The 27629-nt window shown below is 44.3% G+C and overlaps 1 pseudogene; it reads left to right on the top strand.

Annotated features, from left to right (window-relative positions):
- Positions 1-12997: 12997 nt before the first annotated feature.
- On the top strand, positions 12998-13422 carry LOC123056659 (putative ripening-related protein 7; annotated as a pseudogene).
- Positions 13423-27629: the final 14207 nt, after the last annotated feature.

Here is a 27629-nt window from a genome sequence, read left to right as displayed (position 1 = left end):
AATGGAAACTAAGGGATATTAAGGCCTCCTTTTAATAGAGAACCGGAACAAAGCATTAGCACATAGTGAATACATGAACTCCTCAAACTACGGTCATCACCGGTAAGTATCCCGATTATTGTCACTTCGGGGTTAACGGATCATAACACATAATAGGTGACTATAGACTTGCAAGATAGGATCAAGAACTCTCATATATTGATGAAAACATAATAGACTCAGATCTGAAATCATGGCACTCGGGCCCTAGTGACAAGCATTAAGCATAGCAAAGTCATAGCAACATCAATCTCAGAACATAGTGGATACTAGGGATCAAACCCTAACAAAACTAACTCGATTACATGATAAATCTCATCCAACCCATCACCGTCCAGCAAGCCTACGATGGAATTACTCACACATGGCGGTGAGCATCATGAAATTGGTGATGGAGGATGGTTGATGATGACGACGGCGACGAATCCCCCTCTCCGGAGCCCCGATCGGACTCCCGATCAGCCCTCCCGAGAGGTTTTAGGGCTTGGCTGTGGCTCCGTATCGTAAAACGCGATGATTTCTTCTCTCTTATTTTTTTCTCCTCGAAAGCAGATATATAGAGTTGGAGTTGGAGTCGGTAGGTCTCCAAGGGGCCCACGAGGTAGGGGGCACGCCCTAGGGAGGGGCGCCCCCCACCCTCGTGGAAAGGGTGTGGGCCCCCTGGTCTTCATCTTTGGCGAGGATTTTTTATTATTTATTGTAAGTTATTCCGTGGAGTTTCAGGTCATTCCGAGAACTTTTGTTTTTTGCACATAAAACAACATCATGGCAATTCTGCTGAAAACAGCGTCAGTCCGGGTTAGTTCCATTCAAATAATAAAAGTTAGAGTCCAAAACAAGGGCAAAAGTGTTTGGAAAATTAGATATGACGGAGACGTATCAACTCCCCCAAGCTTAAACCATTGCTTGTCCTCAAGCAATTCAGTTGACAAACTGAAAGAGATAAAGAAAAACTTTTACAAACTATGTTTGCTCTTGTTGTTGTAAATATGTCAAGCTAGCATTCAAGTTTTCAGCAAAGATTATAACTAACCATATTTGCAATAATTCTCAGGTCTCATGATTACCCATATCAATAGCATAATCAACTAGCAAGCCATAATAATAAATCTCGGATGACGACACTTTCTCAAAACAATCATAATATGATATAACAAGATGGTATCTCGCTAGCCCTTTCTAAGACCGCAAAACATAAATGCAGAGCACCTTTAAAGATCAAGGACTGACTAGACATTGTAATTCATGGTAAAAGAGATCCAATCATAGTCACACCCAATATAAATTAACTGTGATGAATGCAAATGACAGATGCGCTCTCCAGCTAGTGCTTTTAATAAGAGAGTGATGACTCAACATAAAAGTAAATAGATAGGCCCTTCGCAGAGGGAAGCAGGGATTTGTAGAGGTGCCAGAGCTCGGTTTTGAAATAGAGATAATTAACATTTTGAGCGGTATACTTTCATTGTCAACATAACAACCAAGAGATGGCGATATCTTCCATGCTACACACATTATAAGCGGTTCCCAAACAGAATGGTAAAGTTTATACTCCCCCTCCACCAACAAAGATCAATCCATTGTACTAGCTGCCCCCCTTCAAATTAGCCCACCATTGTTGGCTCCCTTCCCGCTTGATATTTGGGAAGAGGACTAGCCACCACAATGAAGGGGGGGGGGGAGAGGTGACACACAAGCTCACTGAGCCCAAGAACGCCTCAACCTCAGGAGGCCGTTCTTCCCTTGTATTGTTCATCATCAGACTAAGAGGCAATCCACCACCACCACACTGGAGTAGGGTGTTACACCGCAACGGTGGCCCGAACCAGTATAACCCTGTGTCCATCTGTGTTGTGAGTTCGTCGAGTTCGTCCGCGTGATCCTAGCAAGCTAGAGCGTAGATCGGTTGGAGGGATAGACTTCGCGCGCACATTAAGGGTTTGCCGGGACCCCAACCCCGACACATAGTGCTCTCCAATTTTAGCATTCAAAGTAGGAGTAGTTTTCCAATTTGAGCATACAATAAGCAAAACCAAATCATAAAATAAAGTAGTATTCAAATTAGCATCATTCAATTATAAGCAAAACTACATCATCTCTTGCGTCCGTACATCGTCGAATATTATAACTAATACACCTCGAATACTATCATACATATAGCATCGCTAATACTGCTAGAACCATAGCGCCCGACGGGTATCGGCGCGCGCGGTGGACACCCAAAGAGAAGGAACCATCACAGGATCATAGCTCCAGTGAGATCCCTGAAGAACCTCCTAGGTATTGTCGAACCTGCCCTCCAACACAACCATGTAGCGACGGGCGTGCTCGTCCTCCTCGCTGACACGGTGACGTACCACCTCCGCGGTGTCCGGAAGCCTCGGCACCGTCACTGGCCCACGCGACCGCCACCAAACAAGGATCAGGTCAACGACGGGCTGGCTCCTCACCAACCAACGCCCCCCCGGAAGGTAGCACCTCCCAATACCAACCCGGCGGAGCCCAGTCCCGGAACATGGCCCCTCTAATCAAACCGGCCTCCTCTGCCGAGTCGACGATGAGACTGCGGGATAGGCATCGTCGACGTTGATACGGGAATAATTGCTTGAACTAAAAAAATAAACTAGTTATATTAATTTTCTTGCTAAAAATAGACTACTTCTATAGTAAAATAAAGTAGTTTTATTAAATCAACTAGTCCAACTGCTTAGCACTTACTATAAATAAAATAAAGTAGTACTTACTAAAAATAAACTACTTCTATAGTAAAATAAAGTAGTTTTATTAAATCAACTAGTTCAACTACTAAGCACTTACTAAAAATAAAATAAAGTAGTACTTACTAAAAATAAACTAGTTTAACTAGTTATATTATTTTTCTAGCTAATTATATTAAATCGGGGAGGGGGTATATCTAGAACGACATACCTGATAAAAATTAAGAAGAGGAAGAAGAAGAAGAAAAGAGGAGAAGAAGAAAGGAATAGAGGAGGAGATCGAAGAAAAAAAAAGAAAAAAAAAGAGGAGAAGAAGAAGGAATAGAGGAGAAGAAGAAGAAATAGAATAATATATTATTCTATTTGTTCTATTTCTTCTTCTTCTCCGCTATTCCTTCGTCTTCTCCTCTTTTTTTTTTCTTTTTCATCTTCTTATTTATTTCTCCTCTTCTTCCTCTCCTCCTCCTCCTCCTCCTCTTCTTCTTCTTCTTCTTCTTCTTCTTCTTCTTCTTCTTCTTCTTCTTCTTCTTCTTCTTCTTCTTCTTCTTCTTCTTCTTCTTCTTCTTCTTCTTCTCCTTCTTCCTCTTCTTATTTTCCTTTTTCCTCTCCTGCTTTTTCTTCTAAGTATGAACATATAAATAAAGGACTTTGATCATACACAATTTTCCTATAAATACACAATATTAACATATACATAAATTGACAAAGAAAATTCTATGAACAAAAAAATCATAAAAATTCTATGAACAAAATTACAACAGAAAAAAATCATAAAAATTCTATGAACAAAATTACAACAGAAAAAATCATAAAAGTTCTATGAAAAAAATTGACATATTCTTTGCATATGAACAAATTACAACAACTAAACATATAAATTAATACAACTATACATCTAAATTAACACCACCACACATCTAAACTTAATTAGCTAGAAGGCAGGGGGCGGCGACGAGGAGGATGAGCTCACTGCAGGGGAGCGGCAATGAGGAGGCAGGGCACGGGGACGGCGACGGGGACAAGGAAGCAGGGCACGGCGATGGCAATGGTGGGGTAGCTAGGGGCGCGGCGACGGGCGACGAGAGGATGTAGGGACGGCGGCGTCGGGGCAGGGGTGGCGCGGAGTGGCGACGGCATCGGGGGCGGCGCGGAACGGCGTCGGAGGCAGGACGACGACGGCGATGGCGAGGCAGCCTGGCAGCGCGCGCCGGGGCAGGATCGAAGAACTGAACGAAAAATTTCACAAGTGGTGATTATATAGATGGACCATTGGTCCCGGTTCGTGCCACCAACCGGGACCAATGCCCCCTTTAGTCCCGGTTGGTACCATCAACCGGGACCAAAGGTCGCTTTTCAGCAGCCCAAAGGGCGGAAAACAGAGACATTTGGTCCCGGTTGGTGCCACGAACCAGGGCTAAAGGCAGCCCCGGTTCGTGGCACCAACCGGGACCAAAGGAGGGTATTGATCCCGGTTGGTGCCACCAACCGGGATGAAAGGGTGGTTCTGTTGCCGCAGCCAAAACTTTAGTCCCACCTCGCTAGTTGAGAGGGGCTCGAAGTGGTTTATAAGCCCTACTCCCGCTGCCCTCTCGAGCTCCTCTTGAATGCAGGCTTACGGGCCTAAACACATTGTATCTTCCTGTGGGCCTACTGGGCCTTTTGCGGGCCTGAATGCTGGCACATCGGTGGGTTTCTAGTCGTATTCAAGCTGTGGTGGCCGAGTAGGTGGCATTTTTTATTTTTTCCAGTGTTTTTGTTTTCTCTGTTGCTTTATTTTTTTATTTTGTTTCTACTTATGACAAAATACTTATTGTTGCTATTTTTATTTATGTTATTAAGGTTTATTTATTTTATTTTATTTTTTCTACTTATTTATTTTATAAAAAATTATTTTATTTTATTTTGTTTCTACTTATTTATTTTATTTTATTTTGTTTTGTTTCTACTTATTTATAAAAGTTTATTTTGTTTATACTTATTTATTTTATTTTGTTTTTTGCTTTTGTATTTTTTTATGAGAATTCTTTGATAAATTTAGTTGCATAAATTCTATATAATTTTAGTTTCAATAATACTAGAGGTTTATAAAAGTTTTTTAGTTGATTCCTTTAGTACCGGTTTTAAGGCTGTTACAAAGGCATTTAATTTGGTACCGGTTCTAAGGCTTGGGCCCCACGACCACCTTTAGCACCGATTCGTGGCATGAACTGGTAAAAGAGTTTCTTAGTTGATTCTTTCTGCAGCTGTTTTTTAGTCCCACCTCGCCAAGCGAGAGGCACTCGCAGCGGTTTATAAGCCCTGAGTGCAGAGACGATGAAGGAGAGGCGCAATGCTCACCTGCATGTTGCTTAGCTTCAGGCCTTGAGGAAGTGGTGTAGACTGCACGGAGCTATCAGGGGTTCGGACGAATACTACACATAGCTCAGTGCAGTCTACATTATTTCCTCAAGGCCTGAAGCTAAGCAACGTGCAGGTGAGCATTGCGCCTCTCTTTTATTTTTAATAACTTATTACAACTCCGGACTTCTTGTGTATTCAAAATGCAACATTCGAAGCCACATCATCAATCTGTTTCGAGATATCAGGGTTTCATACGGAAACTCGTCTGTTACAACAGGCATTTCAAATGAACTATGAAAAGGTTGAAAGTTGGCATGGTATCATCATAATAGTTGTGGAGAGAAAATCTTCACTTTTTCTTCGCTTGTATCCTTTGCTTATTGCCCATAACCATGGATAATTTTCATCGTTTATCAGGATGCTTGGGTAAGCCTTGACTTTGAAGGGAGGAATTTCATGAAACTTTTCATAATATTCAAACATGTTTGTCTTGCCCTCCACTCCCATGATGTCCCTTTTTCCTAAAAGAACTATGTGACGCTTTGGCTCATCGTATGATGTATTCACTTCCTTATCTTTTCTTTTTCTCGGTTTGGTAGACATGTCCTTCACATAGATAACTTGCGCAACATCATTGGCTAGGACGAACGATTCATTAGTGTACCCAAGATTTTTCACATCCACTGTTGTCATTCCGCACTGTGGGTCTACCTGTACCCCGCCTCCTGACAGATTGACCCATTTGCACATAAACAAAGGGACCTTAAAATCATGTCCATAGTCAAGTTCCCATATGTCCACTATGTAACCAAAATATGTGTCCTTTTCCCTCTTGGTTGCTGCATCAAAGCGGACACCGCTGTTTTGGTTGGTGCTCTTTTGATCTTGGGCGTTCATGTAAAATGTATTCCCATTTATCTCATATCCTTTGTAAGTCAATACAGTCGAAGATGGTCCCCTGGACAATGAGTACAGCTCATCACAAACAGTGTTTTCACCTCTAAGACGTGTTTCCAACCAACTGCTGAAAGTCCTGATGTGTTCACATGTAATCCAGTCTTCACACTGCTTCGGGTGATTGGAGCGCAGACTGTTCTTGTGTTCATCGACATACGGGGTCACCAAGGTAGAGTTCTGTAGAACTGTGTAGTGTGATTGAGACCTAGAATGCCCGTCCCTGCATATTATTGAGTCCCCTCCAAGCGTGCCTTTTCTAGTCATTCTCCCCTCATACCGCGATATAGGGTGACCTATATTCTTAAGGCCAGGAATGAAATCAACAAAAAACCCAATGACATCCTCCGTTTGATGGCCCATGGAGATGCTTCCTTCTGGCCTAGTGCGGTTACGGACATATTTCTTTAGGACTCCCATGAACCTCTCAAAGGGGAAAATATTGTGTAGAAATACGGGGCCCAAAATGACAATCTTGTCGACTAGATGAACTAGGACGTGCATCATGATATTGAAGAAGGATGGCGGGAACACCAACTTGAAACTGACAAGACATTGCCACACATCACTCCTTAGCCTTGGTATGATTTCTGGATCGATCACCTTCTGAGAGATTGCAGTGAGGAATACACATAGCTTCACAATGGCTAATCGGACGTTTTCTGGTAGAAGCCCCCTCAATGCAACCGGAAGCAGTTCCGTCATAATCATGTGTCAGTCATGAGACTTTAGGTTCTGGAACTTTTTCTCTGGCATATTTATTATTTCCTTTATATTCGACGAGAAGCCAGTCGGGACCTTCATACTGAGCATGCATTCAAAAAAGATTTCCTTCTCTTCTTTGGTAAGAGCGTAGCTGGCAGGACCTTCATACTGCTTTGGAGGCATACCGTCTCTTTCGTGCAAACGTTGCAGGTCCTCCCGTGCCTCAGGTGTATCCTTTGTCTTCCCATACACGCCCAAGAAGCCTAGAAGGTTCACGCAAAGGTTCTTCGTCACGTGCATCACGTCGATTGAAGAGCGGACCTCTAGGTCTTTCTAGTAGGGTAGGTCCCAAAATATAGATTTCTCCTTCCACATGGGTGCGCGTCCCTCAGTGTCATTCGGAATAGCTAGTCCGCTAAGACCCTTTCCAAAGATTACGTGTAAATCATTGATCATAGCAAGTACGTGATCACCGGTACGCATGGCGGGCTTCTTCCGGTGATCTGCCTCGCCTTTGAAATGATTGCCTTTCTTTCGACATTGATGGTTGGTCGGAAGAAATCGGCGATGGCCCAGGTACACATTCTTCCTGCATTTGTCCAGGTATATACTTTCGGTGTCAGCTAAACAGTGTGTGCATGCGTGGTATCCCTTGTTTGTCTGTCCTAATAGGTTATTGAGAGCGGGCCAATCGTTGATGGTTACAAATAGCAACGCGTGCAGGTTAAATTCCTCCTGTTTGTGCTCATCCCACACACGTACACCGTTTCCATTCCACAGTTGTAAAACTTCTTCAACTAATGGCCTTAGGTACACATCAATGTCGTTGCCTGGTTGCTTAGGGCCTTGGATGAGAATTGGCATCATAATGAACGTCCACTTCATGGACATCCAAGAAGGAAGGTTATACATACATAGAGTCATGAGCCAGGTGCTGTGATTGCTGCTCTGCTCCCCGAAAGGATTAATGCCATCCGCGCTTAAACCAAACCATATGTTCCTTGGGTCACCTGCAAACTCAGCCTAGTACTTTCTCTCGATTTTTCTCCACTGCGACCCGTCAGCGGGTGCTCTCAACTTCCTGTCTTTCTTACGGCCCTCTCTTCGCCATCGCATCAACTTGGCATGCTATTCGTTTCTGAACAGACGTTTCAACCGTGGTATTATAGGAGCATACCACATCGCCATCGCAGGAACCCTCTTCCTGGGGGGCTCGCCGTCAACATCACCAGGGTCATTTTGTCTGATCTTATACCGCAATGCACCGCATACCAGGCATGCGTTCAAATCCTCGTACGCACCGCGGTAGAGGATGCAGTCATTAGGGCATGCATATATCTTCTGCACCTCCAATCCTAGAGGGCATACGAGCTTCTTTGTTGCGTACGTACTGTCAGGCAATTCGTTATCCTTTGGAAGCTTCTTCTTCAATATTTTTAGTAGCTTCTCAAATTCTTTGTCAGGCACAACATTCACTTCTTTCCGCTGCAGCAATTCCAGTATGGTACCGAGCTTTGTGTTGCCATCTTCGCAATTGGGGTACAACCCTTTTTTGTGATCCTCTAACATGCGATCGAACTTCAGCTTCTCCTTTTGACTTTCGCACTGTGTCCTTGCATTAACAATGACCCGGCGGAGATCATCATCATCGGGCACATCGTCTGGTTCCTGATCTTGATCTTCAGCAGCTTCCCCCATTGCAGCATCACCGTATTCAGGGGGCACATACTTGTCATCGTCCTCTTCTTCTTCATTGTCTTCCATCATAACCCCTATTTCTCCGTGCCTCGTCCAAACATTATAGTGTGGCATGAAACCCTTATAAAGCAGGTGGGTGTGAAGGATTTTCCGGTCAGATTAATACTTCATAAAACCCTTCTGCTTGTTTGCCTCAGCCACTTCAAGAAAATTATGCACGCCCTTAACGTACTCCGAGGTGTGTCTGTCACCATACATCTATTGCCAGTTCATCTGCGTGCATTATATATAATTAGACAAGTATCTATCTAAAGTAAGAATTCTTTTCTTTCAGAAAGAAGATAAGAACAAGAGGCTCACCACGGTGGTTCCGAAGACGAAATCGGCGCGGGCGATCGAGGGCGGTGAAGACGGGGACAGGACGTGACGGACCGCTAAACCTATGCAAATCTTGGGGAAAATGGAGCTTGGAGGTCGAGCTTCGGGAGGATAAAGCTTAACTAATGTGGCTCGGGCATTTCATCGAACACCTCATGTGCATAGGTGGTGAGCTAGAGCACCCAAATACCCTCCCCTCGCCGGCCAGAAAAAACAGATCACTATGGAGTGCTCTGCCGTGGCGATGGGGTATATGTAGGCAACTCATTTGTCTCGGTTCATGGCTGGAGCCGGGACTAAAGCCCCCCCCCCCCTTCTATCCTGGTTTGAGCCACGAACCGGGACAAATGTATGTGGGCCAAGAGCGAGGCCCATTGGTCCCGGTTCGTGCCAGGAACCGGGACAAATGGGTCCAAACGAACCGGGACCAATGCCCACGAGGCCCCGGCCGGCCCCCTGGGCTCACGAACCAGGACGTATGCCCCCTTGGGTCCCGGTTCGTGACTGAACCTGGACTAATGGGCTTGCCAGGCCCCAACCAAAGCCCTATCTTCTACTAGTGAAAAGGGCTTCATCGACAATAAGGAGGAAGCACGTGTCAATTGCAATGACATCAAGGAGGAAAAGAAGGCGGAGAGGTTTGACATCTTGATGGCGGCGACGGAGAAAAAGATCAACCTCGGAAATAAAAAGAAAAAGCTCGATGAAAAGAAGACCAAGCTCGAAGAGAGGAGGGTTGAGCCGCTGCCGCTTCGAAGGAAACCAAAATGTTGGCCATCAAGATGGACGAGTTTGATCTTGATGTGGCAAAGGTCGTGCAAGCCGTCCTTGAAAGGATGTTCAAACACTTCTGAAAGAGGTAGCGTAGGCAGATGCTGCGGAGCAGCCAGCAACAGAGTGACGAGGGGGAAGGAACATACAACTTGTCTGTGTGGGCAAAATTTAACGGACCAGAACTTTTAGGATGGGGCACATGTAAAAGCTAATGAACATTCGTTGTATTTTGGTTGTAAAGATTGCATACGGATGCACTTTTATTTGCTCATAACATTTCTATTAATCAATATTTGCATTTTCCTAAATTTGCTATCATTTTTAATTTCATGAACATTTTTTAGAACTCATGAATTATCCAAAAAATTAATTTTTATATACCTGACCATTTTGTTTTTTTACAGATTTAATGAACATTTACAAATTTAATGGACACTACATGATCGGTGGGCCCCTTCCCTGCCTAATTACAATTATAAACCTCCACATTTGCGTGTTCCCATCCCGTAACCCCCCTTGGCCCGTAATCCCCCGTAGCTGTAGCAAAACTCACATAACAGGCACGGAAGAGCAGAAAGCTGAAACGATTGTTTTGTACCCCCATACCAGTCTACTGTCTTATTCTAGATCATTCAGTTTGTGTCAAGATTCGTGCTATCCACAAATGTCACAGACACTGAAAAGCAGAAAGCTGAAACAACTCAGTTAAAATTTGCAGATCAACTATACACAAGGGTCACTCATTGTATAAAATATTTCTGATTTTTTATGAAAGATGAATTTTTCAAATTTCAAATTCTGAATGAATTGTATCATTTATAAAAATTAATGTTGCGTTAAAAAATCCAAAACTTTTCTGCACATGATAGTACTTGTGTGATGTTGATCTGCAAAGTTTCAAGCTTAAATATTCTTTTTTTTAACCAGACATCCCCTTTCCATTAATTGGTCAACGGAAAGATAACAAAGTTCTTTTAATTGTGGAAAACAAGAGAGATTTTCTTGCATTAACTTTTATGCAAGAATGGACGGGGAGGATAGACGGAACAGTCGTTTGTCTTGCCTCTGTAATTCTTCTTGTCCCCTGGTTCTATTCCATGATCCCCTTCTTGCTCATTCCCGGATTAAAAAAAATGGTGTCGAACCAAGCTATTAGCTACTTGTTGTAATAGCTAGAGAGGAAGTGATGTGTGACAAAAAAAAAAACTTGGGTCGCCAGAACAGCCGCTCCATGTTTTGTATTGCCATAGGCCAATTCTCTATCTAGTTGTCTGTACAATGTATGAAAATGAAATCGCGCTTGGGAGATGATGCGACCTGATCTGGTTTGGCCACGGATTGAGTCTGAGTCTCTCACTGATTTACTAGATTAACTAATCCCTAGATCTATCGTGAATCGATTTAAAACACTAGTGCTGAAACTAGTATTGAAACTTTTATAAACCTTTAGATAGAAGTTATTAGTGGTGTCCCGCACTAAAGTAGTACTACACCACTAATATCTGGTCAAAATAGCAGCGATGTATAATCTGCTGCCACGCTATTGCTATCCTTCTACTAATAAGGTGCTGGCTAAGACTCCATCACCAATTTATCTTAGGGTATCTCACCACTAGTAAATGTGGTCTAGCGCGCAGCAGGCCTGGTATACATTATTAGTGGCGTGTTAGATAAAAGGCACACCACTAATACACTAGTTCCACACAATGACTAGCAATTATGTGAATCTGCTGATGGGCCCATGAGCTTGCCAAATATCTAGGATTCATGCAGCCATTGCCGCTGCCTACGCAAGCATGGGAAATGGTAACTCCGGACTTCATTGAAGGGCTACCTCGTTCGGCTTGCTTCTCATGTGTACGGGTTGTTTTCGACAAATTGAAAAGGTACTACCATTTCATACCCCTCTCGCATCTATATACATCATTGCAAGTTGCTCAAACATACTTTGTGGACGTTTTCAAACTGCAGCCAATGTCATCTGCACTATTGTCAAATAGAGATCATGTATTTAATAGTTGGGTTTGAGGCTCTTTGTTCAAGTTATCTCGCACTAAACTGAGAATGAGCATATTTAGGCATCCACAAACAAATGGTTAGACATAGCGAGTTAACCATTGTTTTGAGACTTATCTTCGTTTCTTTATCAGTGCATGCCCATGCAAATGGAGCTAATGGTGGCCACTGGCTCCATTCCGGTACAGTAGGTCGTACCCAATGGGTGATCAAGACGACACCCTTCTTTACTCTCTATGAACATCAACCATGATGCTTTGGTATCTCGGATATACATCGGTCCTTCTGGCGGCAGATCTTCATGCTTTGAACGCAATGCTAAGCCAACATCTATCTTAACATAGTAAGTAATTTCTTGGGTTATATGTACTACGTGGCAATTATGGTAAAGTCACAGACTCGCAGAGCAAATATTTTCTTGTGTTATGTACAAAATGGTAATAGTGCGAGAGTCACCGAGTAAGTTATTTCTTATGTTATGTGCTGTGGTAAGAGTATTCTGATTCTCAAAAATTCAATCAAACCCCCAAAATCATGAAACTTCGCATGGTGTCATGACATGACCCCTAGAGGCTGTGGTAAAAAACATGATAATGTTTCGTGAAAGTTTTCACACAGACTGCTTACAAACAGGACCATCTCTGAGGAAGATATTAGGTTTCTAGAGGGAATGTGTCAAGTTTGCATGTGAATCGAAAGCTATTTTGTTGGTTGACCTTGATTTTTTCCACACTCAATGTGGCAAGTGGGGTTTCCGTTTGAAACCCCTACACCACGTCCGAGAGTGTTTGATTTGTACATGAAGTGCACCAAATTTTCTCATAATGCTTTTAATTTGTTACCACACTCTACATGGATCTTATGAAGACACCATGCTAATTTTCATCAATTTCGGAGCTCGTTAGACTGATATGTTGAACGAAATTGTGTTCTTACCTACAAAGTGGCCGGTAAATCAGTTAATGCTTAGAAAATATTAAATCAACTAAGAAAGTACTCAAATTTGACCATGAGACTTCAAATGGTCTGTGTCAATCATAGAAAAAGTTTGAATTTGAATTGATTTATAAAAATTAACGTCAGTGTGGCAGGTGGCAGTTTCCGCTCACAGCCCTTACACTTCGATTTTGTGATTTACTCATCGATCTATTTGTACATAACAGCCTTCGTAAGAAAAGAATTGGTGACATCAGGAGTGAGGCGCTGCTTTGTCTGCACGCCTTTGACGGGATTGTTAGACGAGACACACGAGGACGGCATGCAGCACCGAGCGTATATAAACTAGCTGCAACCAACAGCCTTGAGAAAGCAAGAAAAGCGCACAGGGCAGGCTAGCTAGCTATAGCTGATAAACGCAAGCACCTCCACATTTTATCATGGCGAGCACTACCAATGCCGCGGTGATTTTCGGCATCCTAGTTTTTCTGCAGGTGTCGTGCGCCTTTTCCAGGCACCCCGCGGAAGGTAAGTTCGGCCTTCGACAGAACGTCCCGGCGGTGATGACGGTGAACGGCTTCCAGGAAGGAGAGGGGGCGGCGGGCCGGCGTCTTGCGACGGCCAGTACCATAGCGACGATGAGTTCGTGGTGTCGCTGTCCTCGGAGTGGTACGCAGGCGGGGCATGGTGCGGCAGGACGATCCGCATCTTCGACACTTCCAATATCGGCATAAACGCCCAGGTAGTTGATGAGTGCGCCGGCTGCGACAACGAGGTCAGCGCCTCGTCCCATATCTGGAACAACTTCCGTCTTGACACCAGCCTCGGCCAGGTGGACATCAAATGGTCGGACCTGGACTTCTAACTCAAACATATGCATGCATGGTGTCGGTCGATCGTTCAGCTCCGGCTGGTGATGATGAGTTCGTTGTTCACGGTGGATCGAGTTATTTGCTTTCAAGTTTCAGTTTGAAGTCTGTAACTGGGATATGTATGAATCCCTTAATGTGTCAGCGTTGTTTACTATTTGCCCGGCCGTGTAGGAGGCAGAAGTGGCTGAATAATAATGTGATAAACCACGCGCTTGTATGCATGGTGTATGTGGGTAATCTACTTATTTGTAACCATTAAGCACTGTAAGTTTGTAAGTGTGTAACTCAGATTAAGGTGATCTTAGCTAGCCGTCCCCTTTGAGCACTGCATACCTAGGGATTTCGTGCCTTAACACACCCGCAAACGTTCCCGCCCGTGCATTCGGATCTTCTTTTGCCATCCAACATGGTGGCACAAACATTCGCGAACACGTCCAGGTTCCAAATTCCCGCAGACCAGATGCAATGCCGGGGGAGGTTTCCGAGAAGGGGCGGTACATGGACAAGATGACGCAGAAGCTCAAGGGCCACGTGGGCCATTGGTCCCGGTTCGTCCGGACCTTTTGGTCCCGGTTGGAGGGACGAACCGGGACCAATGGTCCTGGCTCCTGGCCCACCACTATTGGTCCCGGTTGGTGGCATGAACCGGGACCAAAAGGGTTACCTTTAGTCCCGGTTCATGCCACCAACCGGGACCAATAGTGGTGCCTATATATAGCCCCTCGCGCAAGAGCAGAGCACACTGCTCTGTTTTTTCTGGCCGAGGGGGAGAGGGCTTGGTGGTGCTCTAGCTCACCTCCTATGCACACAAGGTGTTCGATGGAATGCCCGAGCCACACTACCTAAGGTTTCTCCTCTCCAAGCTCGACCGCCAAGCTCCATTTTCCTCAATATTTATCTAGGTTTAGCGGTTCGTCACGCCCCGTCCCCGTCTTCACCGCCGTCGATCACCCGCGCCGATCTCATCGCCGGCACCACCGTGGTGAGCCTCTTATTCTTATCTTCTTTCTGAAAGAAAAAAATATTATTACTTGTTTGTTTAGATAGATACTTGTATTATTTTCTTACTTTTATTATTGCATCTTATATAGTGCGCCGATGGTTTTGGTATCCGCCCCCGTCGGCCCTCGTCCTGTCTATGATTCGGATGTGGTATATATTATCTTTTCTTAACAATTGGTTCATTTATTTTTTATGAAAATTATGCCGACCAACGTGACATAGATTTTATTTATCTAGGAGGTTGTTGAACCGGAAATTCCAACCGACCCTATTGTCGAGAGGTTAAATTTAGTTGAAGAAGAAAACAATTTCTTGAAGGAAAAAATAAAAAAACTTAAAGAGGAGAAGATGATATTGGAGTTGCATGTTGCGGATGTCGTCGATGATCACAAGATCAAGATGGATGCAATGCGCTTGAAGATGAGAAAGATTAGAAAATACGTCATTCATACCGAGGCTTGGTATCATTATGCCGTTGGATCAGTTGTTACCTTGGTTGCGATTATGATCGCATTTGTTTTCGCATTGAAATGTTTTACATAGTTTCAATGTATGGTTTAATTAATTTAGATGCTCTGCAGAGCTTTATGTTGTTAGATGAGAACTATGTATCTACTTTGGTTTTTATGTGATCATGAACTTCTATTAATTTGGTCACTTAATTATCTATTCATGATGTTCTGTAATGATTTTTGACACACTTAATTATATATAATGCACGCAGATGAACCGGCAATGGATGTACGGTGACAGACACACCTCCGAGTACATTAAGGGCGTGCATGATTTTCTCGAAGTGGCTGAGGCAAACAAGCAGAATGGTTTTATGTGTTGTCCATGCCCTATATGTGGGAATACGAAGTCTTACTCTGACCGGAAAATCCTTCACACCCACCTGCTTTACAAGGGTTTCATGCCACACTATAATGTTTGGACGAGGCACGGAGAAATAGGGGTTATGATGGAAGACGGCGAGGAAGAAGAGTACGATGACAACTATGTGCCCCCTGAATACGGTGATGCTACTGAACATCAAGATGCACCAGACGATGTGCATGATGGTGCTGCAACGGGCGAAGCTGCTGAAGATCAAGAGGAACTAGACGATGTGCCCGATGATGATGATCTCCGCCGGGTCATTGTCGATGCAAGGACACAATGCGAAAGTCAAAAGGAGAAGCTGAAGTTCGATCGCATGTTAGAGGATCACAAAAAGGGGTTGTACCCCAATTGCGAAGATGGCAACACAAAGCTCGGTACCGTATTCGAATTGCTGCAGTGGAAGGCAGAGAATGCTGTGCCTGATAAAGGATTTGAGAAGCTACTAAAAATAATGAAGAAGAAGCTTCCAAAGGATAACGAATTGCCCGACAGTACATACGCAGCAAAGAAGGTCGTATGCCCTCTAGGATTGGAGGTTGAGAAGATACATGCATGCCCTAATGACTGCATCCTCTACCGCGGTGCCTACAAGGATCTGAACGCATGCCCGGTATGCGGTGCATTGCGGTATAAGATCAGACGAGATGACCCTGGTGATGTTGACGGCGAGCCTCCCGGGAAGAGGGTTCCTGCGAAGGTGATGTGGTATGCTCCTATAATACCACGGTTGAAACGTCTGTTCAGAAACGGAGAGCATGCCAAGTTGATGCGATGGCACAGTGAGGACCGTAAGAAAGACGGGAAGTTGAGAGCACCCGCTGACGGGTCGCAGTGGAGAAAAATTGAGAGAAAGTACTGGGATGAGTTTGCAAAGGACCCAAGGAACGTATGGTTTGCTTTAAGCGCGGATGGCATTAATCCTTTCGGGGAGCAGAGCAGCAATCACAGCACCTGGCCCGTGACTCTATGTATGTATAACCTTCCTCCTTGGATGTGCATGCAGCGGAAGTTCATTATGATGCCAGTTCTCATCCAAGGCCCTAAGCAACTCGGCAACGACATTGATGTGTACCTAAGGCCATTAGTTGAAGAACTTTTACAGCTGTGGAATGGAAACGGTGTACGTACGTGGGATGAGCACAAACAGGAGGAATTTAACCTAAAGGCGTTGCTGTTCGTGACCATCAACGATTGGCCCGCTCTCAGTAACCTTTCAAGACAGACAAACAAGGGATACCACGCATGCACGCACTGTTTACTTGACACCGATAGTATATACCTGGCAAGCTGCAGGAAGAATGTGTACCTGGGCCATCGTCGATTTCTTCCGACCAACCATCAATGTCGAAAGAAAGGCAAGCATTTCAAAGGCGAGGCAGATCACCGGAAGAAGCCCGCCATGCGTACCGGTGATCACGTACTTGCTATGGTCAATGATTTACACGTAATCTTTGGAAAGGGTCCCGGTGGACTAGCTGTTCCGAATGACGCTGAGAATCACGCACCCATGTGGAAGAAGAAATCTATATTTTAGGACCTACCCTACTGGAAATACCTAGAGGTCCGCTCTTCGATCGACGTGATGCACGTGACGAAGAACCTTTGCGTGAACCTGCTAGGCTTCTTGGGCGTGTATGGGAAGATAAAAGATACACCTGAGGCACGAGAGGACCTGCAACGCTTGCACGAAAAAGAGGGCATGCCTCCAAAGCAGTATGAAGGTCCTGCCAGCTACGCTCTTACGAAAGAAGAGAAAGAAATATTCTTTCAATGCCTGCTCAGTATGAAGGTCCCGACTGGCTTCTCGTCGAATATAAAGGGAATAATAAATATGCCAGAGAAAAAGTTCCAGAACCTAAAGTCTCATGACTGCCACGTGATTATGACGCAACTGCTTCCGGTTGCATTGAGGGGGCTTCTACCGGAAAACGTCCGACTAGCCATTGTGAAGCTATGTGCATTCCTCAATGCAATATCTCAGAAGGTGATCGATCCAGAAATCGTACCAACGCTAAGGAGTGATGTGGCGCAATGTCTTGTCAGTTTCGAGCTGGTGTTCCCACCATCCTTCTTCAATATCATGACGCACGTCCTAGTTCATCTAGTCGACGAGATTGTCATTCTGGGGCCCGTATTGCTACACAATATGTACCCCTTTGAGAGGTTCATGGGAGTCCTAAAGAAATATATTCGTAACCGCGCTAGGCCAGGGCCATCAAACAGAGGATGTCATCGGGTTTTGTGTTGACTTCATTGCTGGCCTTAAGAAGATAGGTCTCCCTAAATTGCGGTATGAGGTGAGACTGACTAGAAAAGGCACGCTTGGAAGGGACTCAATAATATGCAGGGACGGATATTCTTGATCTCAAGCACACTACACAGTTCTACAGAACTCTACCTTGGTGACCCCGTATGTCGATGAACACAAGAACAGTCTGCGCTCCGAACACCCGGAGCAGTGCGACGACTGGATTACATGTGAACACATCAGGACTTTCAGCAGTTGGTTGGAAACACGTCTCAGAGGTGACAGCACTGTTTGTGATGAGCTGTACTTGTTGTCCAGGGGACCATCTTCGACTGTAATGATTTGGAAAGGATACGAGATAAATGGGAATACATTTTACACGATTGACCAAGATGAAAAGAGCACCAACCAAAACAGCGGTGTCCGCTTTGATGCAGCAACCGACAATGGAAATGACACATATTATGTTTACATAGCAGACATATGGGAACTTGACTACGGAGTAGATTTTAAGGTCCCTTTGTTTAAGTGCAAGTGGGTCAATCTGTCAGGAGGCGGGGTACAGGTAGACCCACAGTACGGAATGACCACAGTGGATCTGAAAAATCTTCGGTACACTGAAGAACCGTTTGTCCTAGCCAATGATGTGGCACAGGTTATCTATGTGAAGGACATGTCTACCAGACCGAGGAAAAGAAAAGATAAGGAAGCGAATACATCATACAATGAGCCAAAGCGCCACATAGTTCTTTCAGGAAAAAGGGACATCCTGGGAGTGGAGGGCAAGACAGACATGTCTGAAGAGTATGAAAAGTTTCATGAAATTCCCCCCTTCAAAGTCAAGGCTGACCCAAGCATCCTGATAAACGATGAAGATTATCCATGGTTACGGCGCAATAAGCAAACGACACAAGCAAAGAAAAAGTGAAGACTTTCTCCCGCAACTATTATGATGATAACATGCCAACTTTGTAACAGACGAGTATGATACCATTGTCCGTTTTATACATGCACATGCTATGCCAACTTTTTCAGAGTTCATTTGAAAACTATGAATTTTAAAACCTCACCAACCGAAGGGCGCTCACACCGGTTTATAAATAAAGCAACAAAGAAAACAAAAAAAGAGTTTCCAAATTTGAAAACTAATGGCACTAACAGAAAGTTTATAATTTTTCTAAAACTAAAAGCAAAAAGAATTAAAAAATAAAGCAAAAAACAACAAAAAATAAATAATGTAGAAAACAGAACAAAAAACTGAAAAAAATAAAAATAGCAACAATAAGTATTTTGTTGTAAGTAGAAACAAAATAAAATAAATAAAGCAACAAAGGAAACAAAAAAAGAGTTTTCAGATTTGAAAACTAATGGCACTAACAGAAAGTTTATAATTTTTCTAAAACTAAAAGCAAAAAGAATTAAAAAATAAAGCAAAAAACAACAAAAACTAAATAATGCAGAAAACAGAACAAAAAACTGAAAAAAAATAAAAATAGCAACAATAAGTATTTTGTTGTAAGTAGAAACAAAATAAAATAAATAAAGCAACAAAGAAAACAAAAAAAGAGTTTTCAGATTTGAAAACTAATGTCACTAACAGAAAGTTTATAATTTTGTAAAACTAAAAGCAAAAAGAATTAAAAAAAGCAAAAGACCAAAAGAAAAATAAACCAAAACCAAAATAAACTAAATAAAGCAACAAATAAAACAAAAAAACAAAAAAAATGCCACCTACTGGGCCCCCACGGCCTGAATACGACTAGAAACCCTATGGGCCAGGATTCAGGCCCGTGGAAGGCCTAGTAGGCCCACAGGCACAGATGGCAGAGTTAGGCCCGAAAGCCTGCTTTAGAGAGGAGCTCGAGAGGGGAGCCGCACCGCACCTTATAAACTGGTGCGGCTCCCTCTCAACTAGCGAGGTGGGACTAAACATTTGGCGCGGGGCAGCACAAGGCCTTTGGTCCCGGTTGGTGGCACCAACCGGGACTAAAGGGGGCCTTTGGTCCCAGTTGGTGGCACCAACCGAGACTAATGCCCCCCTTTAGTCCCGGTTGGTGCCACCAACTGGGACCAAAGGCTGCCGCTTCCCGCCCTTTGGGCTGCTGAAAATTGGCCTTTGGTCCCGGTTGGTGCCACCATCCGGGACTAAAGGGGGGCATTAGTCCCGGTTGGTTCCACGAACCGGGACTAATGCCCTTGCTATATAACCAGGACTTGTGAAAATTTCACATCTCCCTCGCCTCCCTAGCCAGTTGCCCCCGCCGCCAGGCTGCCCAAATCGCTCGCGCGCTCCTCATCATCGTCGCCGCCGCCGGCCGCCATCCCCGTCTCCCCGTGCCCCTGCCCCGCGCCCGAGCCCACGCCGGCCGCCGCCCCGTGCCCCTGCCCCATCCCCGAGCACGCACGGCCGCGCCCCTGCGCCCCGGCCCGCCCCCACCATTGTCGACGTTGTCGCCGGCGCCCGCCCCCACTGCCGCCCCTGCCTCGACGCCGCCCCTCCTCCCCGTTCGGTTCGGCTCCGGCGACCCCCTTTCCTCCCTGTCCCCTCGATCCTCTTCATATAATTTTTTTTCATATAATTTTTTTTCATATGCATATGTTGATTATATGGATGGATGGATGATGTATATATTCATTATATGGATGGTGGATGATGTATGCTTTTTTTCATATAATTTTTTAGGCAGATTTTTAGATTTTTTAGGCAGATTTTTAGAATTTTTTGTGTATGTATGTTATGTTTATATGTATGTATGTATGTTCATATGTATGTATGTTTATATGCAAAGCATACGCAAAGAAAATGTATGAATGGTCATATGCAAAGAAAAATGTATGTATGGTCATATGCAAAGAAAATGTATGTATGTATGTTCATATGAAAGAAAAATGTATGTATGTATATCTGTTTATATGTCTTTTTTTTAAAATTTTTGTTTTTTGCATTTTTATAAAAATGTATATATGTTCTCTGTGTGTATATATGTTTTATGTTCATAGATTTTTATTTGAACATTATTTAAAAAAAACAAGCAATACAAGAAGAAGAAAAAGAATGAGAGGAAAAAGGAAAAAAGAAGAGGAAGAAAGGAGAAGAAGAGGGGATAGGAAGAAGAGGAGAAATAAATAAGAAGAAGAAAAAAGAAGAAAAAGAAGAGGAGAAGAAGAAAAGAATAGAGGAGAAGAAGAAAAAATAGAATTTTTCTATTTTTTTCTTCTTCTCCTCTATTCTTTTCTTCTTCTCCTCTTTTTTTTCTTCTTTTTTTCTTCTTCTTCTTCCTTCTTCCTTCTTCCTCTTTTCTTCCTTTTCCTTATTTTCCTTTCTCGAGGGATAAGAAGAAAAGAAGAGGAGAAGAAGAAAGAAAGGAATAGAGGAGAAAGAAGGAACTTTGACACGAGGGGGGGGGGTACCGATACCCCCTCCCCGATAACATTATTTTCCCATGTATATGTATGTTGCGTCGTTGTCGATATAACGAGGGTGTCGAGGATCGCCGAGGGGTCGAGGGTCGGGAACTAGGGTAGAGGGTCGAGGGTCGTTAAGGGGTCAAGGGTCGAAGGTTTCAGGGTCGAGGGTTCCTATAGTGTCAAAGTATTGAAGAAATCCAATAGCTTGTGGGCGTCGATGCCCACGTCACTTGTGGGACATAGATGTACTGTTCAACGCCGACCCCCTCCCGATAGCTTCAACACGTGGGGGGGGGGGGTGGTCGATATTACCCCCTCCTAGCTTGAAGCGTCCTCGAGGCCACCCCCTAACCCTTGAAGCATTGTCGAGGCCACCCCAAACCCTAGAGAAGCAGCGTCGAGGCCACTAATATGATTCCTTATTGTGATTAGCTAGCTAGTTCTATGTTTGCCACTAATATATCCATATCTGTCATGTTTGAATAATAATTGCCATGTTGTAAATATTTGTAAAAACTATGGACACCCCCCGAGACGAAGCACAAGAAGCGTTGTTGAGGGACATAATCGCAGAAGGAAGTGATGCCCTCTCCTCGATGTTTCTCAACGACAACGATGGTCTGGAAGGAGAGGGTGAAGAAGCAGCTGGCCCTCTCCTCATTGATTTACATGGCTCCGATGACCCAATGCCGGTGCAAGAAGGAGAGGGTGAAGAAGTAGACCGTGAGGACGGCTCCGATGATCACCAAACCGAGTCCGGCCAGGTATATATATTAGTTAAGCCTGTGCTGACTAGCTAATTGATGCATTCATTGTTTTGGTATGTACACATATTAATTAACTCTCGTCTTTGTTCTTTTTTCTAGCCCTCCGGATCGAGCACAACTTCGGTAAAGAGACGAGGCCCGAAGAAAAAGTTGAGCTCAGATGAAAAGTTTGAGATCATACAAATCGCGCGCGACGGCCAACCGATTGAACCCTACCGGACAAAGAAGGCATTTGTTGCTCAGTGTGGGGTTCTGGTTAGGGACAAGATCCCGATCAGCATCCAGCAATGGTATAAGCCTAAGAACGAAGACCCGGAGGTGTCTTATGTCAATGAGATGCAGAAAGAGAATCTTTGGACTGAGCTGAAGTCAAATTTCACCCTACCGCCGGAGGATGATCCGGAGAAGCCAGTTATAGAGCCATTAATCAAGTCTTTTGCTCTGAGAAAGATGGCAGACCTATTCAGGAATTGGAAGGAAGACCTCAATAGGTATGTCGAAAAAAATGAGACACCAGAATTCATTGGCAAATATGAGAAGATCAGAGATGACTGGCCCGCATTTGTGGCCCACAAGACATCGGAAAAGAGTAAAAAAATGTCGGCGACAAACAAGAGAAATGCTGAGAAGAAGAAGCTTCACCATCGCACGGGGTCAGGTGGCTACCTCGTAGCCCAGCCTAAGTGGGCCAAGGCTGAGAATGATCTGCTTGATAAAGGGATCGAACCAGAGACAATGAACTGGCCAGAACGTTGCCGGACTTGGTTCTTTGGGGCCGGCGGATCCTTGGACCCTATAACAGGGAAGTGCATTTGGACGGAGGAACAATTGGACATACCAGTCAAGAAGCTTCAGCAATATATCGAAGCAGCGCAGCAAGGGACGTTCGTTCCAGACAGGGAGAAGGACGAGCTCACAATGGCCCTCGGCAATCCTAAGCACCCTGGACTGACACGAGGCACGCCAGGCTCCGTTTCGTGGAAGGCTGGATTTCCGGACGCAGGGGGTTACAAAACCCACGAGAGGAGGAAGAAACTGGAGCAGAGCCAACTGCAGTCGCTGCACGAAAGGGTAATGGGGCTAGAGGAACGAGAAGCAGATCGCAGCAAACGACCTGCCGAAGCTTCCCCCGAAGCTACCCCGCCATCTCAGCGGAAAAGCAGCGTGGCTTCCACCGAGCTACTTCAGCCAGAGCATGCCTTGACGGCTCCTGCCAGCTATCCCGTGGATGCTATCACGGATGCTGAAAATTGCCACCTTATGGCGCAATGGAGCAATTTGAAGGTCAAGGCGGATGTTGGCTCTGTTTATCCTACTAAACCCGACTCAACTTTTCACTGCCGGCCGATTCCAGAAGGATATGCTAAGGTGATGGTCGATGAAATAACGGAGGGATTTGAGAACCTCCGGCTTGACCACCCTACCGGTGAAGGGGAGTATCGGCTGGGTTCTGCTCTGAAGACTCCATGCCTATGGCGGAAGGATCTCATCAACCTTCCGAACTGGACGCCTCCGCCTCCTCCTCCTCCTCCGGCGAGTCAGGGCACTCCGCCTCCTCCACCGACGAGTGACGATCAGGGCACTCGGCCCGCTCCTTCTCCGGCACGTGGCAGCACTCCGCCTCCTTCTCCGCCTGCACCGGCGCGCCCGAGCAGCCAGCCTCCTCCTTCTCCGCCTCGTCAGCAAGGGCGGAAGAGACCCGCCACCGCTCCGGCTTCTACGACGCGTCGCAGTCCTTCTCCTCCACCTCGTAAGCAAGGAAAGAAGACATCCGCTCCGTCTACTTTGCCGGCGTCTAGCAGTACAGCCAAAGGCGGGAGGAGATACAGATTTGGTCCTTCTCTGAAGACTCCAGAGAAGTTACCGTACGAGAGGAGCAAGGAGGAAAACGCGAAGATCGCGCAGACCGAAGTGGATGACTGGTTTCAAGGGTTGAAAGCAAAGAGACATCCACCTCCGGAGGAGAAGGTAGATCCGGTGAAAGGGAAGCGCACTCTGGCTGCCCTGACAAAACCACCCAAGTCTCCGCCGAAAGGCAACTATGAGCGCATTATTGGAAAGGCATTTGCCGAAGCGGAGAGGTCGGGAAGTACTAAAAGTGATCAAAGGATGAAAGAACGACGAGCTGGGAAACAAATTGCCCAGCTCGGCGAACAAGCGAAGCAATCGTGCCCCCCGCTCAAGGTGCCTGCTAGCGACATCGTCGATCCGAGGATGGTGCCCGGTTATGGCAATCCTGGAAATTACCTGCCCGACGATGTACATTATGATATCTTGGAGGTGCAGATACAAAGATACGAGTACGGGAAGCCTCTCGTCAAAGATGAAAGTTCTCTATCAACGATGATGCGAAGATTGCATGATTGGTACATGAAAACCTGCAAAGAGTCTGAGGGGAGGAATACTTTGTATATGAGAGTTAAAAAGGAGCATGACCTCCTTGGAATTGAACTGTTGCCTATTCCATTTGAGGAGTTCTATCAGTTTTTCAATCAATTGGCCATCGATAAAGCAACGGTCACCTCCTACTGTCTGTAAGTAGTACTACTTCCGTCATTAAGTCTCTCTATATAACTCAGCCCTTTCATTTGCATGTATTTATAATTATCCTCACTATATTATGTAGATTGAAGATTGCCGAATTGAAGAAAAGACAAGTGGGAGATATTGTGTTCATTAACATGTATCTCATAGATGCAACTGAGGTTCAATATCGTGCCCAAGAAACCGAGGCCAACTTGCTACGATCGTTGGAAATAAATGAACACAAAGATATAATACTCTTTCCTTACAACTTCAAGTGAGTGTTACTGTCTTGTGGCATATTCGGTTTCCTTATTAGTCCAGGTTATAGTAATGTAATATTGATGAGTTATGCATGTGTGCGCAGCTACCACTATATTCTCCTAGAGATTAAGCTTGAGAAGGGAGTAGTAACTGTCTTAGACTCCAAGCGAAAAGATCCCAAGGAGTATGCGGACATGACTGAAATGCTCGAGAAGTAAGTTAAATCGATCATTATCCACCATATCAGCAACTTTGTTCATTTCTGATATCAAGTAATTGTTTTCTTTGTATGGTAGGGCTTGGAGAAAATTCACCAAAAAAGCTCCGGGACTACCGAAGAAGCTGCAATTTAGGCACCCGAAAGTAAGTACTATATAGTAGCATATTCCAGGCATCTCCTAGTGATTCAAGCGCTAGTTTCATCAATACCATTTAGCATGCTTGCTAATTATCAGTTTGATTGACCTCTATTTCTTGTAAAGTGGTTGTGGCAGGAACAAGGGAATGATTTCTGTGGATACTACATTTGCGAGTCCATCCGCCACACGACCTGTGAGCGGGGCTACTCCGACAAACAATATGAAGTGCGTAAATAACAATATTCACAATTTTATTTTATTACCATCATTTGTGTTGAGTTTCATTCATTCATATATATATATATATATATATATATATATATATATATATATATGTATGTATGTATTGACCCCCTTCTTAAAATTAGATGTTTCGGATGCGGGATGAACTCCTAGCACCAGATCGCATGCGAGCAATTCAAGAGGAATTGGCGGCATTCTTTCTTGACCACGTGATCGCTGAAGACGGAGAATACTATGTGGACCACGCGTCCGTATTTTAGGAGATTATATATTTGTAAAAGATAATTATTGTATATATGTAGCCGGTAGTGTCGGATAGATATACGAGAACTTGTTTGTTCGACCAATCTCTCGGAGAAGGAGAGGTGGTCGATATCACTTCTCTCTGTATGCATATATGTTCATGACGATCTTCTGTTTGCTTACTAGCTAGCTAGCGTGTCTAGCTAGTCCTCTCTATACGTATGTATGTATGGTACGTAGCGTCGACCAAGCACGGACAAAAGAGAGGACACTTCTCTCTATTAATTAGCTAGCTATAGCACAATATATGAAACACCTAAATTAACCCCCCAACCCCCCCCCCCTTTCAAAAAAACAAAAACCACAGCCACATAAACGCTTACGCGTGGATGCCTATTGGTCCCGGTTGGTGCCACCAACCGGGACCAAAGGCCCTCCTGCCTGGGCTGAGGGGACAGGCCACGTGGAGGCCCTTCTGTCCCAGTTCTGGATCGAACCGGGACTAAAGGGGTCAGGGCATTAGTACCGACCCTTTAGTCCCGGCTCATGAACCGGGACTAAAGGCCCTCACCAATCGGGACAATAGGCCCTTTTTCTACTAGTGTGCAAGCAGTCCTTGAAAAGATGTTGAAGCACTTGCCGACGGAGGTAGCGGAGGCAGAGGCTGCGGAGGAGCCAGCGACATAGTGATGAGGGGGGAGTCATGGACAACTTGTTTGGGTGGGCAAAATTTACACGGACCATAACTTTTAAGATTGAGTGCATGTAAAAGCTAATGAACATTTCATTATGTTTTGGTTGTAAAGATTGTATATGGATGCACTTTTATTTGCTCATAACATTTCTATTAATCAATATTTGCATTTTCCTTAATTTGCTGTCATTTTTAATTTCATGAACATTTTTTAAAACTCATGAATTATCCAAAAATTAATATTTTTTTCAAAATACGTGACCATTTGAAACATTTTTTTAACAGATTTCATGAACATTTACAAATTTAATGGACACTGCACAATCAAATAATCTCAGAGGGTGGGATCCTTCCTCACCTAATTCCAATTATAAACCTCCATCCCACCCCGTACCCCCCTTGGCCCGTAATCCCCCGTAGTTGTAGCAAAACTCACATGACAGGCAGGAAAGAGCAAAAAGCTGAAACGGCTCCTCAGCTGAAATGGTTGATTTGTACCCTTGTGAGCTGAAACTTTTCCTCTATCTGGATCATTCAGTTTATGTCAAGATTCGTCATATCCACAAGTGTCGCAGACACGGAAAAGCAGAAAGCTGAAACAACTCCTCAGCCAAAACTTTGCAGATCAACTGTACACAAGTGTCACTCGTTGTATAATTTTTTTAATGAAACATGAGTTCATCAAATTTCAAATTCTGGATGAATTGTATCTTTTTTAAAAATTTATGTTGCGCAAAAAAGGATTCGAGTCTTGGAAACAGTCTCTTGCCGAAATGTATGAAAAGGCTGTGCACTATAGACCCAAAGTGGTCGGACTCTTTCACGGACCCTGCGCAAGCAGGAGCTATATGCACTGGGCTTCCCCTTTTTATGTTGCGCTAAAAAATCCAAAACATTTCTGCATATGATGGTACTTGTGCGATGTTGATCTGCAAAGTTTTAAGCACAAACTAGATCATTGATGGCGCGCGTTGCCGCACCCGTCCATTTTGAATGTAATATGATAGGGTTAGAAATTTATGTACAACATAGAGTTCTTGTTTATTTTGAAATGAGAGAGTGCAGACTATAAGTTCCATCACATCTCCATTGGCCTTGTTCTTGGACTTATTTGTTTGCATTGCACATGGACCCCAACACAAACCTTCATGTCGCATGTTGGCTTGCCCATTTATCCATATAATCTATCTTTTCAGGATTTAATTGACCAAGGAGCAAGAATAAATAGGTGTTACGGGAAGACAATTTCCTGGCAGATTTGTGACGAAATACATAGTTTTGAACTCAAATAAAACTAATGAATCAAATATATATATATATATATATATATATATATGTGTGTGTGTGTGTGTGTGTGTGTGTGTGTGTGTGTGTGTGTGTGTGTGTGTGTGTGTGTGTGTGTGTGTGTGTGTGTGTGTGTGTGTGTGTGTGAAAATGTAAGTGAGAATGAAAGCATCAAACCAGAGTAATCTTCCTCCAAAAGCACCTAAATTTGGCTGTACAATGATATTCTACGAAGTAACTACAGTAGGAGAGGCATTTAGAAGTGTACCGGAATAATCGCATG

This window comes from Triticum aestivum, chromosome 3A (assembly GCF_018294505.1).
Source record: "Triticum aestivum cultivar Chinese Spring chromosome 3A, IWGSC CS RefSeq v2.1, whole genome shotgun sequence".
In the NCBI taxonomy this organism is placed as follows: domain Eukaryota; kingdom Viridiplantae; phylum Streptophyta; class Magnoliopsida; order Poales; family Poaceae; genus Triticum; species Triticum aestivum.
This window is presented reverse-complemented; position numbering and strand designations above follow the sequence as displayed.